This window comes from Bos indicus x Bos taurus, chromosome 8, assembly GCF_003369695.1.
Source record: "Bos indicus x Bos taurus breed Angus x Brahman F1 hybrid chromosome 8, Bos_hybrid_MaternalHap_v2.0, whole genome shotgun sequence".
Taxonomy (NCBI): Eukaryota; Metazoa; Chordata; class Mammalia; order Artiodactyla; family Bovidae; genus Bos; species Bos indicus x Bos taurus.
The window spans coordinates 110,736,517-110,751,211 of record NC_040083.1 but is presented as its reverse complement, the minus strand read 5'-3'; the positions used below and the strand labels follow the sequence as shown (position 1 = coordinate 110,751,211).

The 14,695-nt window shown below is 55.9% G+C and overlaps 1 protein-coding gene across 2 annotated transcripts in view; it reads right to left on the bottom strand.

Moving 5' to 3' along the window:
* GSN (gelsolin) overlaps positions 1-14,695 on the bottom strand; it is a 60,947-nt gene that overhangs the window by 30,401 nt on the left and 15,851 nt on the right. The window lies entirely within an intron of this gene.

Here is a 14,695-nt window from a genome sequence, read left to right as displayed (position 1 = left end):
CGGGTTGGGCCCCCGCGGGCGGGGAGGGGCGGGAATCTGGCCTGGATTTTTTACGAGACATCGGGGCTCCCACCGGGACCAACCCAACGGGTGCGGGTGCGGACGCCCCTTCACTCCAGCTCCGGGGTGGAGACCAGGCACAAGGCCTGGCATACAGCAGGTGCTAATTCAGTGCACACTAAATGGACACACGCATGAACGGCAGGGATCCACCCAGCTTGGCTTCCTGTGTGATCCACGCAGGACCCCTCCCCTCTCCACCCCTAACATCTCCAGCAAAAAATCACAGGAGCTAACTAAGAGATATTGAAGGTTTTCAGCATCACATGAACATCCTTTATGGACTGGGTACTATTCACAGCCCCATTCTAAAGAGGTGGAAATAGCTCAGAACCGTCAAGCAATGTGCACACAACTAGGAAATTAAAGTCAAGACCGGCCCAGGTGGTCCGGGTGGATGGCCTGCTTAGGCAGCACGTGGCTGTCACCAGCTGCGGACACGGGTCAGGGAGCTGACCTTCACTGGACCCTTGAGCAAGCTGGACAGAGAGGGGCGAGCAGATCTCTCCACTTCTGGGACTGCAGGCTTTGCTGCTGCTGCTGCTAAGTCGCTTCAGTCGTGTCCGACTCTGTGCAACCCCATAGACGGCAGCCCACCAGGCTCCCCTGTCCCTGGGATTCTCCAGGCAATAGCACTAGAGTGGGTTGCCATTTCCTTCTCCAATGCATGAAAGGGAAAAGGGAAAGTGAAGTCGCTCAGTCGTGTCCAACTCTTAGAGACCCCATGGACTGCAGCCCACCAGGCTCCTCCGTCCATGGGATTCTCCAGGCAAGAGTACTGGAGTGGGGTGGGTCCTTGTGGTTGCAGCTCGATGCACCGGAGCTTTCTAGGGTTGCAGCAAGCAGGGGATATGCTCCAGTTGTGGGGCACGGGCTTCTCTCTGTGGTGCCTTCTCTTCCTGCGGAACACAGGCTGCGGGGCATAGGGCTTCAGCAGTTGTGGCCCACCGGCTTCCTTGCCCCAAGGCATATGATGTCTTCCCTGACCACCCCCTGCCTTGGCAGGTGGATTTTTAACCACTGGACCACCAGGGAAGTCTAAGTTATTTGTTAAAAGTTTGTTTTTAATCAAAACTTACAAGTCACTTCATTTATACAAAGTTTCACCTCTCAACCCCACTTACTTGTACCTCCAGGCAACCAACCCACATCTAGCTTCCTCCTTCAGCTGATGGTTTCGTGGTCTGCCTTCATGTCGTAGGTGACCAGCCTTTGTTGTTTGGGGTTTGGGGGTGGGGTGGGGGGTTGTTTGTTTTGTTTTTGCTCTTGTGTTTTCAGTTTTAGATCCCATCTATGGTTCTCTCTGAGGAAGACAAGGATTTGAGCCTCCTCCCCTTTTGCCCAGGCTCCCTTCCCATCCTTTATTCTCCTGGAGACTTACAGTCATTGGGTTACAAGTGCTATTCAGACTCACCCAGGCCTGCTTCCCACCTTCAACAACCCCTCTTCCCACCCTCCCACTACTCTGCTGGACTCAATTTCTCTGTTTCCTAGTTCCCTTTGCATTCCACATCTCCTCCTTTCTCAGTAACAGGGAAATGCAATGACAGAGAAAAAAGGAGCTGGAGACCTGGGCTTGACGCCCAGCTCCACTGTAAGCTACTTTCTTCCTCTCTGCCTCAGTCTCCTCATCTAGTAAATGGGTATAAAGTGGTTGCTGAGAATCCAATCCGTCTGTGTGTGTGAAAATGGCCTGGTCTGCCAGTGAGTAAACGGGAGTTCCTGTCCTCCTTCCCCGCGAGCTCCAGTCATCCGTCCCAGCTCCTCCTGGAGCCCAGCTTCTGTCTAATCAGGCTGAAGTTTGCCCTCCATCACACACAACTTCCTCCCATTTAAGGGGGACTGTGGGTCAGATAAAGGGCTAAAGGAACACACACAGAGGAGATAAATCAGACTGCAGGGATTATAAGAAGGCTTCACGGACAAAGGCACTTATGACCTGGGCCTTGAAGGACAGGGAGGAGGGAGATTGAGAAGAGAGGCGTTCAGGGGAGGGGACAGCATGGGCAAAGGGCAAGCAAGCGCAGGCCCCCGCAGTGCCCGACAGGGGTCCCGCCTGAAACCCCGGACAGGAGGAGACGAGGCTCGAGAGGGCGGCAGAGGCCACGGGGGCCCGTGGGCCACGCTCAGGACTCGGAAAGGTTTTTAAGATGTATATGGGTATAGGTGAAGAGTTTCTCAGAGAGCCTGTTTTTTGTTTTATTTATTTCCTTATTTTTGGCTACACTGGGTATTCATTACTGCAAGCGGGCTTTCTCTAGTTGCAGCAAAAGGGGGCTCCTCTTCATTGCAACGTGCAGGCTTCTCCTTGCGGGGCTTCTCTCGTTGCAGAGCATGGATGCTACAGCACGGGCTCAAGAGTCGTGGCGCCCAGGCTCAGCTGCCCTGCGGCCTGTGGCATCTTCCCAGACCAGGGATCCAACCTGTCTCCCCTGCAGTGGCAGGTGACTTCTAAACCACTGGCCCACCAGGGAAATCCCGGAAGAGTCTGCATTTTATCTTAGTGTCCGCGGGGACCCACAGAGGTGCCTGACTTCTCAAGGCTGTATGTCTAGTTCTGGGCCTGCAGAGCCCGCACTGGATGTCTCTGGCCTAAACTCAGAGAGCCCCTTCCCTCTCCCTAGGCATTTGGAGGATGATAAAACCCCCCTGTTCTCATACGTGCCTGACGGAAGCATAACCCAGTTTCCCCTCTCTGGAGAGCAACTGACATCTATACAAATTCAAGACACGCAGTGTGACAACAGAGCCATTTCCTTCAGGTTGACTTACAGAGGGACACAGAAATATACGTGCGAGGAGGTCCACTGAAGCATTGCTGGAAGAAATCTGGAAAGGACCCAAAGGTCCTGGTTAAATAAATCATGGAGCCGCCAGACAATGGGCCACTCCGCGGCTGTGCAAAAAGAATAAGCCAGCGCAGGCCGTGCCCAGCACACAGTAGGCAGTCAATGAACATGGCCTGATCCCAAAGTGCAAGACAGCAAATTGTACAGCGACTCTACGGTGGCTCCTCTCTTCTGTTTTATAAGGGTGTCTGTTTGTGCATATACTTTCTCCTTAAGAAAATCAAGAGAGTAAACACCAAACTGTCAAGTCAGTTTGTTTGAAAGAGATGAAGAATTCGGGGTTAGGCACCCACATCGCGGCAGCTGGCATGAGCGAACACTTTAGGGCGATGAAAACATTCCAACACTGGATTATAGTGATGATTACCCAACCGAAAAAGGTGCTAAAAATCATAACACTGTCTGCTTACAATGGGTGAATTGTTAATGGTATCTATATTACACCTCAGTATACTTGTGTGAAAAAATTTTTCAATGTGCTATAGGGTTTGAAACTATTTACAAGTGTTTCTCCGATGTAGTTTTTTTTCAATTAAAGACTGATCTGGGAATAATACCTTAAAAATAGATACAGTAATATCTGCTCATTAGACAATTTGGAAAATTCAAACCCGCAGGAAGAGGAAATTTCCTTGTCATCCCCACTCACCCCCAACCCCCACCCCAAGTGAACCTAAGCCGGCAACCAGCCCAGCCGAGCAGTCCCTTCTGCTCAGCTGGTGATTAACAGAGGGCTGGTGTGGCTCGGCCTTGGTCCCAGGGGTCACAGCCCACCAGCCAGGGTCACTGACCCCAGGTTAATGATCACAAAGGCCCCTGCAGCTGTGCCTGTCACACAGCTCTGAAGCCTGGGTCCCTGGCACTGGAGACCCGTGGAACAGGCCCTGGCCCCTGCCCTCGGGGCATCCATAGCCTGGAAACTCTCACTGCAGGGCAGTGATGTGCAGAGACTGTGATGGGACCACAGCCCCTGGGCTCCCTGCCCGGAAGGGAATGCACGGGTTCACAAGAGCGGGGAGAGCTTAAGTGCAAAAGAAAAACCTCTGAGTAGGAGGGAGGAGCTCCCCACCCCGTGCCAGGCTTGCCTCTGCTGCTGGCTTCCTGGGTGACTTTGGGCATATCACCGTCCTCACCTGCCCTTCAGGTCTCCATACGGAAAAGAACGGCCAGGCCCTGCAGCTCTGACCCCGAGAACTCTCGTTCTCGGCCCCAGCATCCCCCAGATCCTGGCTCTGCGACCACATCAGGAACCTACAGGTCTCTGGGCCTCAAAGTTCCCACCTGTAAAATGGGGACACTTGTCCAGGGCGCCTCCACAGGTCCTTCTGAAGCAGACAGTGCAGAGCCCCTGCCCTACACAAGGCGGGCCCAGCATCACTAATAGCTGCGTGCCTCCGCACCTCTGGGTCTGCATGTCTATAGGAGAAGACAGGAAGGACAGAAGGTGGGCTCTGAGCCTGAGTCTCTTCACAGCAACCAGGAAACGGAGATTCAGGGAGTTCCAGGCACTTGGCTCAGGGTCCTTCAGCTGGAAAGAGGCGCTCCTGGGATTCAAGCTCAAGTCTGGCTGGCTCCAGCGCTCAGACTCTATCTGGGGCTCAGGCAGGGCCCCCAGCACCATCCCACCTGGGCAGCAAGGGAACAGCAGTACCTATTACAGATGAAGGGATGCAGCTGCTGACCCAGGCAAGCCCAAGCCAAGCCTAGCAGCCCGGACTCTCTGGGGTGGCGTCTCTGCCGCACCTCCCCGGCTGCAGAGGGCAGCCCAGGAAAGCCCTCCAGCCCTGCACCTGAGAGCACCCAGGACAGAGGCACAACCAGGAAGGTCCCCGGGCTGCAGCCTCTGGGCAGAGGGCGAACCGTGGCGTCTACACTCTGTGCCACTCCCAGGGTGTACAGGGCACGCAGGACGGCATGGCCCCCTGTGCCGGGAGCAGCCTGCTCTACCACCAGTCGCTTATGCGAGCACGCCTTAGCCCCTGCCCTCTCTGAACCGCAAGAGACCCCTCGCCCTCTGATCTCAGGCATTCTGGCTCCTGCCTAGCGCTCCGCACAGTAGGCAGTTTTCAGCATCCAACCACATCCCTCCCCTGCAGTTCGACACAGGACGGCCACCGCCCGCCACCAGCTTTGGCCCTGCTCCCTTGGAGACCTCAGGCTAGCCTCCATGTCTCCGTGGGCCTCCCAAGGCCGCTACCCGCGCCGGGAGGAGGCAGCCTCACCCTCCGCCCCCGGCCACAGTGTACAAAAGGTCTTGGCCACTCCTGGAAGACACCACCCTGCTCTCTTCTCTTCACACCAAACACTGTTGTTCTTGATTCTCAGGCAGCCGGCCACTCACGAGCAGCCGTCTTTTTCGGAGCTTGTTTGCTTTCTGGCTCACGGCTGGGTTCTGGGTCCTCCTGGGAATACCCGCCCTGCTGGCTGGGGTTTTGTTAAATAGGACAACAGTCAGTAAACAGAGAAGCCAGTTATGAAACCCGGTAAAACTGGACAGGGCCTCAGTATGGGGAGCCCTGGGGACCCGAAAGAACATGTGTTTCAGAATCTGGGAGACTCAGCGCCTGTGGTCAGGGCCTCAGTTTCCGAATCTGTAAAATGGGAAGCTCGCAGGGCAGTGAGGAGGGCCAAGGCCTGACACACAGCACAGATGGAGCTCCAAGTCAGTGCTCCGTGTGTGAGCTGGCTTCTTTGCACAGAGGCCTCTCAGCATGTACACACCACGTGTGAGCAGTTAGTGGTGCCGGAGAAAGGTTACAGATTTCACAGTGAGATTCTTGAGCTCGGGTCTGGGCTGTGTGACCCAGAGCAAGTTGCTTTCCCTCTCTGAGTGCTGGGTCACTCACTTGTAGAAAGGGACAGACTGCCCAGTTGCAGGGTGGTTGGGAGCTCTGGAGCAAGTAGCACAGAGTAGGGCTTATTTGTGGCAATGTTAAATAGTCCATTCTCTCTTTGCAGACTATAACCCCAAGAGCAAAAGTGTAACTTCTCAGAGTCACTTAGTGAGCACCACGCAGGGCAGAGGTCTCCGTTCCCAGGCCAGAGCCGAGGCCTGAGCCCACGACATGACAAGGCCCCCGGGAAGGGCCAGCTGGACCTCTGCCCTGGCTCCGTCCATTCCGGGTGAAGACAGCTGTTGGGGAGATGGCCAGTGAGGCTTGGCTGAAGCCACCTCCAAGAGGCCGCCTCTCCCAGGGCTCCAAGCCACTGGCTTTTTCCCAGCTTCCGGAGGCTACCCCACCTAATGCTGAGAGCCAGGACAGGACGTTCAGAAAGGACTAGCCCCGCCACTTCCTGACCCCATGCCCTGGGAGCAGCCAAATCTGGCCACGGGTGTGAGCCAGGGCCCTGCCTGCCAGGATCCCCTTTAAAGTCCGTCTCCCCTTCTCGGGGGAGGCAGCAGCCCTGGGAGGCTGCAAACAGCTGCGAACAACTGTCCCCTAGCTGCCCCACCGGCCCACCGACAGGGGAGTCCAGGCACAAGCACACATCAGCGGCAGGACGAGGAGGCCCAACTCCAGGCACCGTGAAGCAGGACCAGGGCAGGATGGGGGACGCAGCCTCACCTGCCAACTCCCAGGGCGGCAGGGCCTATGGGGCCCCAACCAGAGCCAGGAGCAGCAAGAGCCGCAGGAGGCAGCGCCCTGCTGCAAAGGGGAAGGGCTTCCCAGCAGGAAGAAAAACAGTCTGTGTGACTGTGGAAAGAGCTCCCGCCAGGAAAATCTGGGTATAAATCCCTGATCTACCACTTCCAAATGTGTGGCTTCTGCTCTCTGTGCCTCAATTTCCTCATCTGTAAAATGGGATTAGACTAGCTGCTTGCCGGGGTTGCTGCGAGAATTTTACAAAGTAAAAGACGTTTGGGGCTTAGCACAGCGTGCACGTACAGAGGAAGCTGTGGTGGTTGTTTGCTGGGGGCTTAGGAAGCCTCTGTTAATCTCTCTCTGACCCTTAAGTTCCTTATGTATAAAATCAGGGTTAAAATGTCTTTTTAAAAGGTGAGCGGAAGGATCTCCCTGGTGGTCCAGTGGGTAAGACGCTGTGCTCCCAGTGCAGGGGGCCAGGTTCAGTCTCTGATTGAGGAACTAGATCCTACAGGCTGCAACTAAGACCTGGCATAGCAAATAAGTAAACAAGATGAATTTTATTGAGGGTTGAACGAGACCATAAATGTGGAAGATTCCAGGATCATGCCTGACATAAGACAGAGGTTCAAAAATGCCAGTATCCTCCCCCTTCTCCAAAGAGATAAGGAGCGGCCCAGTGGTGACCCAGCCAAGGAAACACAAGTGATAAGCAAACCAGCCCATCCCTAAAGACCCTTCGAGCCCTGGAACTTTAATAAGATTCTGAAAGGAACAGCAAGAGGCAAAATACATTTGTGCCTCTGGTCAAGCAAGGTTCCCTACCCACCCGCCCCTCCGCCCCCCATGCCGCCTCCCCACCCCACCCCCTCGTCTGTCTGGGGATCACGTTCATCCTTCAGCAGCTCCCTAGGCCGATAATCACCACGATGGGAACCACAGTGTCAGGACCTCAGAGGACGGTGACAGGTCCCTCCTGCCGCAAGCTCCAAATGGAGCCTTTCTCTGTCCCAAAGCCCCTCACAGCCAGCAACGGCGGGAGCCCACCCTCGAGGCACCAGTTTGCACTCTGCAGGCAGAACTTCTGAGAATCATAAAGGGGACAGAGGAGACAGTACAGAACCCAGAACAGCGAGGGGAGCCTCGGCCCGCTCAGGGTACCGAAAATGACCAGCAGGGTGAGGGCTGTGCAAACTCCCATCCAGGAGGAAAACAAGATAATGTCCAGGCTGAGCATGGGTGGAGCCAGAATCCCTACCTCGGGGGGCACTTGGGCAAATGGCCCTTTTGAGCGTTTCAATTTCCTCCTCTATAAAATGGGTTGGTAAGTCCTACCCTGGGGGTCATCTGGGAAAACTGAAGGAGCTCCTGGTACACAGCAGGTGCTCAACAACCACAACAACCCCTGCAAACATGCCCACTAGCCTCCCGTACCCAGCCTTGACTTTCATCACTGCATCCTTGCCTCCAACGCAGTGGAGGGCTGGAGGGTCCCCGCCAAGGCTCGGAGACCTGGAGGCGCAGCTTGTGCCAAGGACAGGGACACGTCTCAGGAGAGGGTCTCCAGCCAGCACTTAAAGAGCCCACTTTGCCTCCCACCCCTTCCACAAATCTCTTCATGATGCCCTCCCCTCTCCTCTGGTCTGCTCCCACCCCAAGGAACAAGGGCTCAATCCCAGCCCTGTCTCTTACCACTTAGGTGACCCTGAGCAAAGTGATCAACCTTTCTGAGCCTGGGTCCTTGGGTACAGAATAGCCAGATTATCCCCCAGGCCTACCAGAACTTGATACCAGTATAGCGTGGTTAGAAATCCTTTGCAATTTATCTCAGACGCTGAACTACAATAGAGCTACCAGAGATTCAAAGATATATTTTATCCTTGCTAATCCCTTTCATTTTAATAAAGCTTTTTAAAAACGTCCTTTCCCCCTCTCAAACATAAACAGAGCTATAAGACTGGAATGCTTGTGCTCCTTTCCCAGCTCAGAAAATAAGCATCGCCAGCTGGAAGAATTAATGAAATCCAGTCCACAGAGCACAGGGCTTGGCACGTGATAGAACTCCGGAATGGGCGTGGCCTCTGCCGGAATGGGTGTGGCCTCCTCTCCCCAGGGGTGCTTCCGGCCTCACCTCCATCTCGGTATCTGCCTAATCACCCGCCTCATCTTCTAGGTACCCCTGCTGAGAGCTTCCAGAACCCTCTGGGACACTCCAGAGTCAGGGCTGAGGCCAGAGCAGGGATGCTTAAGCCCCTCCGCGCTCCCCATTCACACTCATTTCCCCATCGGCCTCCCAGACGCTGTCCTGGTTCAGGGTCCCCATCTCCCCTGTGGAACCACTGCACCAGCTTCCTCGGTGCCTCCAACTCTCCATTATCCACAGAGATCACACCATTCCCGACTCAAGACCTTTCCGCAGCCCAGTGCAAACTGAAAGAAGTCAGGACTCCTAAGCTTGGCTCCTAAGGCCCTCTGGGACCCGGTGTCCACATGCTCTTACAGCCGCATCCCCTAGTCCCCGCACGCTATCCTCGACACCCTGTGCGACACCTCCTGCCTCTTCATCCTCAGCTTCCTGCAGCCAGGGGAGCAGGGGTCTAGCCTCAGCTCTGCTTCTGACTGTGAGACCTCGGGCCGGCTCTTTGGCTCTCTGAGCCTCAGTCTTCTCATCGGGCTCTTGGGGAGCTTGTGCAGATGAGACGCGATAAGGGAGTGAGCGCCAGATGCCGGGAGGGCTCCAGAAATGCAAGCCTGTGAGCTGCAGCCTTCTCCCTGCACTCTGACAACAGCTGGCAGGGCGGGATCGGCTCCTCCACCTCCGTAGGGGCGGGGCTCCCTCTCCCCTAAGCCCTGAACCAGAGGCTCACAGCCTGCAGCCGCAGCCAGGGAGGGGGACAGGAGTGGGGGCGGCTTAGAGGAAAATTACTCTCCTCTGGCCCAGCCACCAGGGGCTCCCAGCTGCCTCTGACAGCGGGGAACTGGGGGGCTGGCAGGCTCTGCCAGAGCCAAGGACTTGGCCCCAAGCCTTGACCGCGGTCTGAGCTGGTGGGATGGTGGCCCGGCGGGGTTGGGGGGGAGGCGGGGGATTGGGGGGGAGGCGGGCGGGGGGGCGGGTGGGGGGTTAGGGGGAGGCGGGCAGGGGAGGGTAGTTGCCCTGGGCCCCGCTCCTCTGGGACACTCCCACTCTTTGGCAGAAGAGGAGGGAAAAATAAAAACAGACAGGCCTTTGTGAGAGGAAAATACCGGCTCCAGCCACTGCATGCTGGGGCCCCGGGGGCGGTGCTCTGAGAAAGGGACCCTACTGCCAAGCATCAAACCCCACACCCACCCTGGGGATCTTGTCCTGGCGTCACATGCCTAGCCTTGTGCTCCTCACACGTGTCCTGCCTGTGCACCCGGGGGGCACGGTCCTCCTGCCGTGTCCCACGTCACTCACACTTTGGATCACGCCCCCCGCATCCTGCCACGTCTGCCGTATGAGGGACTCTGCACAGCTGGTCCCCGACTTGCAACGGTCCAACTTCATGATTTCCTGACTTTAGGATGGTGCGAAAGCAATACAAGTTCAGTAGAAATCGTACTTGGAGTTTTGATCTTTCCTGAGCCAGCGATGTTTCCCAGTCGGCCACACGATCCCAAGCGCAACAACCGGTAGGCTTACAACCATTCTGCACCCAGACAACCATTCTATTGTTCATTGACAGTACAGCATTCAATAAATTTCGTGGGACGACATTTAAAAAGAGTCTTCCTGTTAGATTTTGCCCAACTGTAGACTAGTGTAAGTGTTCTGAACACATATAAGGTAGGCTAGGCTATGAGGTATGAAGGTAAGATAGGAAAAGTGTATGACTGGAAAAGAGTATCAATGAAATGCATTGATAAACTTGAGATTTTTTCAGCATATTGGGATGCAACCCTATAGTGAGTCAAGAAAGACCTGTACCATCTATCTACGACATTTTCAACGTCACATCCACTGTCCTGAGGCCCGGACCCTGGAGAGCTGTGCCCTTAACCCTGTCCTGGCTCCATGCACTGTGTCCCTTGCTGCGTGACCCCCACGTGTGAAGGTCCAGGACAGGCTCCCAGCCCTACCCCGTTACCTCCACGACCATGACAAGCCACGCCCCTTCTCGGTGCCTCAGTTTCCCTGGCTATGAAACAGAAATGGTATTAACACTCACCCACTACGTGCTGTGGGGACTGAAGGAGACACAGCAATTCTGGGGCTGAGCCCAGTGTCTGAGACACAGCGAGTCTACCGGGTGTCTGCTGATTTGTGACGAGTCTTCCGGGTGTCAGTATCACATCGTGTGTGCTACCTGCCAGGCTCCCACGACCCCAGCACCTACCTCGCATCAGACACTCTATCACACTGCTGCTGCTACTGCTGCTGCTAAGTTGTTTCAGTCGTGTCTGACTCAGTGCGACCCCATAGACGGTGGCCCACCAGGCTCCCCCGGTCCCTGGGATTCTCCAGGCAAGAACACTGGAGTGGGTTGCCATTTCCTTCTCCAATGCATGAAACTGAAAAGTGAAAGTGAAGTCGCTCAGTCGTGTCCGACTCTTAGCGACCCCATGGACTGCAGCCCACCAGGCTCCTCCGTCCGGCTACAAGGAGGCTCTACCTCCCCCTCTAACAGGGGGAAAAATCAAAGGCTCAGAGGGGCGATAAGCTGCAGGAGGTCACACAGCCAGAAAAGGGTGAAGCTGGGAGTGGCACGCAGGTCCGTGCATCCTGAGAGACAGAAAGGAGACCACTGAGGGATTAGGGGGTGGGCGTGCAGCATGCCAGCAGGCAGGCACAGGCTCCTTTTAGGGGAGATAAGGGGTAATGAAAATGTGCTTGAACTGGACGTCTCGTGATGACTTTGGCGTAAGTCTGAAAGTTTACTAAAAATCACTGAATTAATTCAAACTGGTAGATTACACGTATGTAAGTTATCTGTCTACTTACTCCAGCAACTGATGTACTTCAGAAAGCCGGTTTGTTTGCTTAAAACCCATGTGCTTTCCAGGCACCACTCTGCCAAGACATTCAGCAAGAAAAGTGCTCTCTCTGTGAGTGGAGACGGCCAAGCAGTGGCTGAGCAGCCCCTCTGAGGCCCAGGGGCAAGCAGCCTTGGGCTCCCTGGTTCCCAGACACCTCCGCAGAGCAGGTGTGCAGCCGAATCACCCAGGGAGCTCCTGAGAACTCGGATTCCCAGGCCCCACGCCCAGCCTCGGAGTCTATAGCTACGGGTGGGGCTCAGGAACCTGGGATCTGAGTCTCGGCCCACACTGGGAACCACTCATCAACGCCCAGCACCTCTCACTCTGGGGGAAACTGAGGCCAGGCAGCGCCGGGGAGCTGCCAGCTCTGCCCATTGAGCTGGGGAGGGCCTGGGCGGGAATGGAGGTCCCTTCCTGGTTCCTTCTCTCCTTCCCTCCTCCGCCCACTCCATTCCTCCCCGGCCCCCAGCCTCCTGGTGACTCAGGGCTCTGAGTCATCCAGTGGCACCACAGAGGAAACTTCTTAGCCAAAACAATCCCCAAACAAAGCCTCCCAGATCTGGGGAACAGAATAGGCCCAGGAGGCTAAGCAAGGGAGGGGAGGAGAACACAGAGTGGAGCTGGACGCCTGGACCCCAAGCCCACTGAGCCCTCCACTGAGCTAGAGAGGGCGCTTCCCTGGCCCCCTGAGTAAACAGCACTCACTGCAGCACACAGAAGGCTCAAAATGGGCCAGACAGCATGGCCAGTCCTTCTCAGCTCTGTCTTGTTGACAATGCTTCCCAAGGCTAGCACATGCCCATTTTACAGATGGGGAAACAGAGGCTCAGAAAGGGTCAGCCCAAGGTGACACAGTTAAGAAGTGCAAAGCAGAGTCCGGAACCCAGGACCATCTGATTTCAAAGTCTGGCTCTCACTCCTACGCACCTTTTAAAAATACCTCCTGGGTAGCACAGCATGTAGACAGTGCCTCATCTACACGAGACAGGTGAATGGCCCAGGAGGGGCCCGACCACACAGGGCTTTCTCCCTCTTCTCCCTGTGTCAGGCTCTGCCTCAGGACTTCCTGGCCCCGTGGGGTATACACATGAGCTTGGGGGTTCCTCAGCAGCAGGAACACAAGGCAGGAAGCGCCCAGGGCCTAAAGAACCAGCCGGGAGGAGCACGGGAGCAGCAGGGCCATGGCGGGTGAACAGAGTGGGTGTTTGTCTCTGGGGAGCAGGGAGCCGGCAGACAGGGGGCAGGAACAGCAGAAGCAAAGGCTCAGAGGTGTGGCCCCCACAGCAGAATGCAAACGCTGGCTAGGCGGGCCTGGGGTGCCGACCAGTGGGCAAACACTGGAGCGGCCTGGCTGCGAGGGGTCCTGGCCTGCTCTGAGGCAGGGGAGGATCTTTTCAGCCCAGAGAGAACAGGCTTGGAGCCGGTTTCATCTCTGCACGGGGCCTGGCCAGCGGCTGAATAGGGAGTCCGCATGGGGAGCCCTGGAGTCCTTCTTTCAAGCAGGCTTTGGGGACAACCCTAGACCCCCAGCTACTCACCCACGGGTCAGAGTCGCCCCTGAGGGACTCTTCCTTCACCATGGCTGGGCTGGACAGAGGACAGGCGAGCCTCTCCCAACCACACCGACCTAATCGCATCGGCCTATAAATAGGGCCCTGTGGTTTGGTCTGAAATAGTTGTGCCAGGCCCAGCTCCACAGGCACCACCGGGGCACGCACGGTTCCGGAAATGGTCCTTCTCACTGACACGATTAAAACCCCAAACTTCCTCGGGAGACCGCTGCGCATGTTCTAACTCTCTCTCTTAAACATGAGGCGGTGGGCTGAGGGGAAGAGCCGCCCACCCACGGCAGATGACGGCAGTGGGCCTGTGACTGCTCTTCTGCTTTCTGCTCTCGGGGGACCCAGAGCAAGCCACTACCCCTCTCTGGGCCTCAGTTCCCCCAAATGTAAACTGGGAGGTTGAACATGGTATCACTGGGGCCCTTCCAGCCTGGATGCTCCCCAGAATTGCCTCGGGGTAACCCCTACCCTCAAATGCTCATGCCAGTGTTACCCCTTTCCCAGTTGACTTGGGGTTTTTTTTAAAGTTAATAACAACTGGCATTTAAAAATTAGAATTGCAATAAATACTTGAGTGAGGTCTAGGCCTGCCACTGAAAGGCTGGATGACCTTGGAAGGGTCACCGTCCCTCTCTGGGCCCCAGATTCCTCAATCATAAGATGAAGGTGCTGCTAGGTTGATGCGCAAGGTTCATGACTATTTTTAATTAATTAATACTTTTGTGTGTTTGTTTAGTATTTAAGAGAACCGGGATAGGCCAGCCTTGAGCTGAGTCCTGGGGCTAAAAGACAGCCGAGCCCTGGTCCAGACCCCGGTGGGGAAACGTAAAGGCTTTTCCAAACCACTCGGGGTCCCACTAGAGGCCTCTTTCAGGGCTTCCGGGGACACCTTGTTTCCAGTTCAAATTACAGATTTATGGTCACAGAGGGATGGATGATGACATGGACTCGGCCATTACCTACCAACAAGGAAGGAAGGATAACGAAGCCATCACCAGGTACCAGGCATGTGCTTAGGACTTCACGTCCCCATTATTAATCCTCAGCAACCCTACTGTCATTCCCATTTCACAGATGAGGAAACTGGGACTGAGGGGGGTGTGTCAAGGGGCACAGAGCAAGTCAGAGCTAGAGTAATGCTCGGACTTGTTGGCCTCTGGAGTTCAGGTTGTAACCAAACCCCAGTGAAACAACGGAGGAGGGCTGCCCAATGGGGGAACGAACCGACAGGACAGGAAAGAAACCAGCCCGGAGCGATTTACTGCGCGTGTAGGTGGGTGGGAGGGACGAGGCTGCGCCCAGTGACATTCGTTCTTTCCAACCCCCTCTGCATCCCACCAATTGACCTCACATCTCATTGCTCAAGCAACTCCTCAGCTCAAGACCTGCCGTGGCTCCTGGCATCCAGAGGGTCAGGACCCTGTACTCAAAGTCTCTTTAACCACTCTGCCCACTAGCTCCCAAACACAGAGGTACCCCCAGGGGGCTGAGCTTTCGCACGCGCACCTTCCTTGCCTGGACTTGCCTCCTTTGCTTCCCTTGCCAACCCCTCAGCAGAGCGCTAGACTCGGCGGGGAAGCCCTCTGAGGCTCCCGGGGCCCCAGGCAACAACCAGCAGGAGTCTGGATCTCCCAGGGCCCCCAGG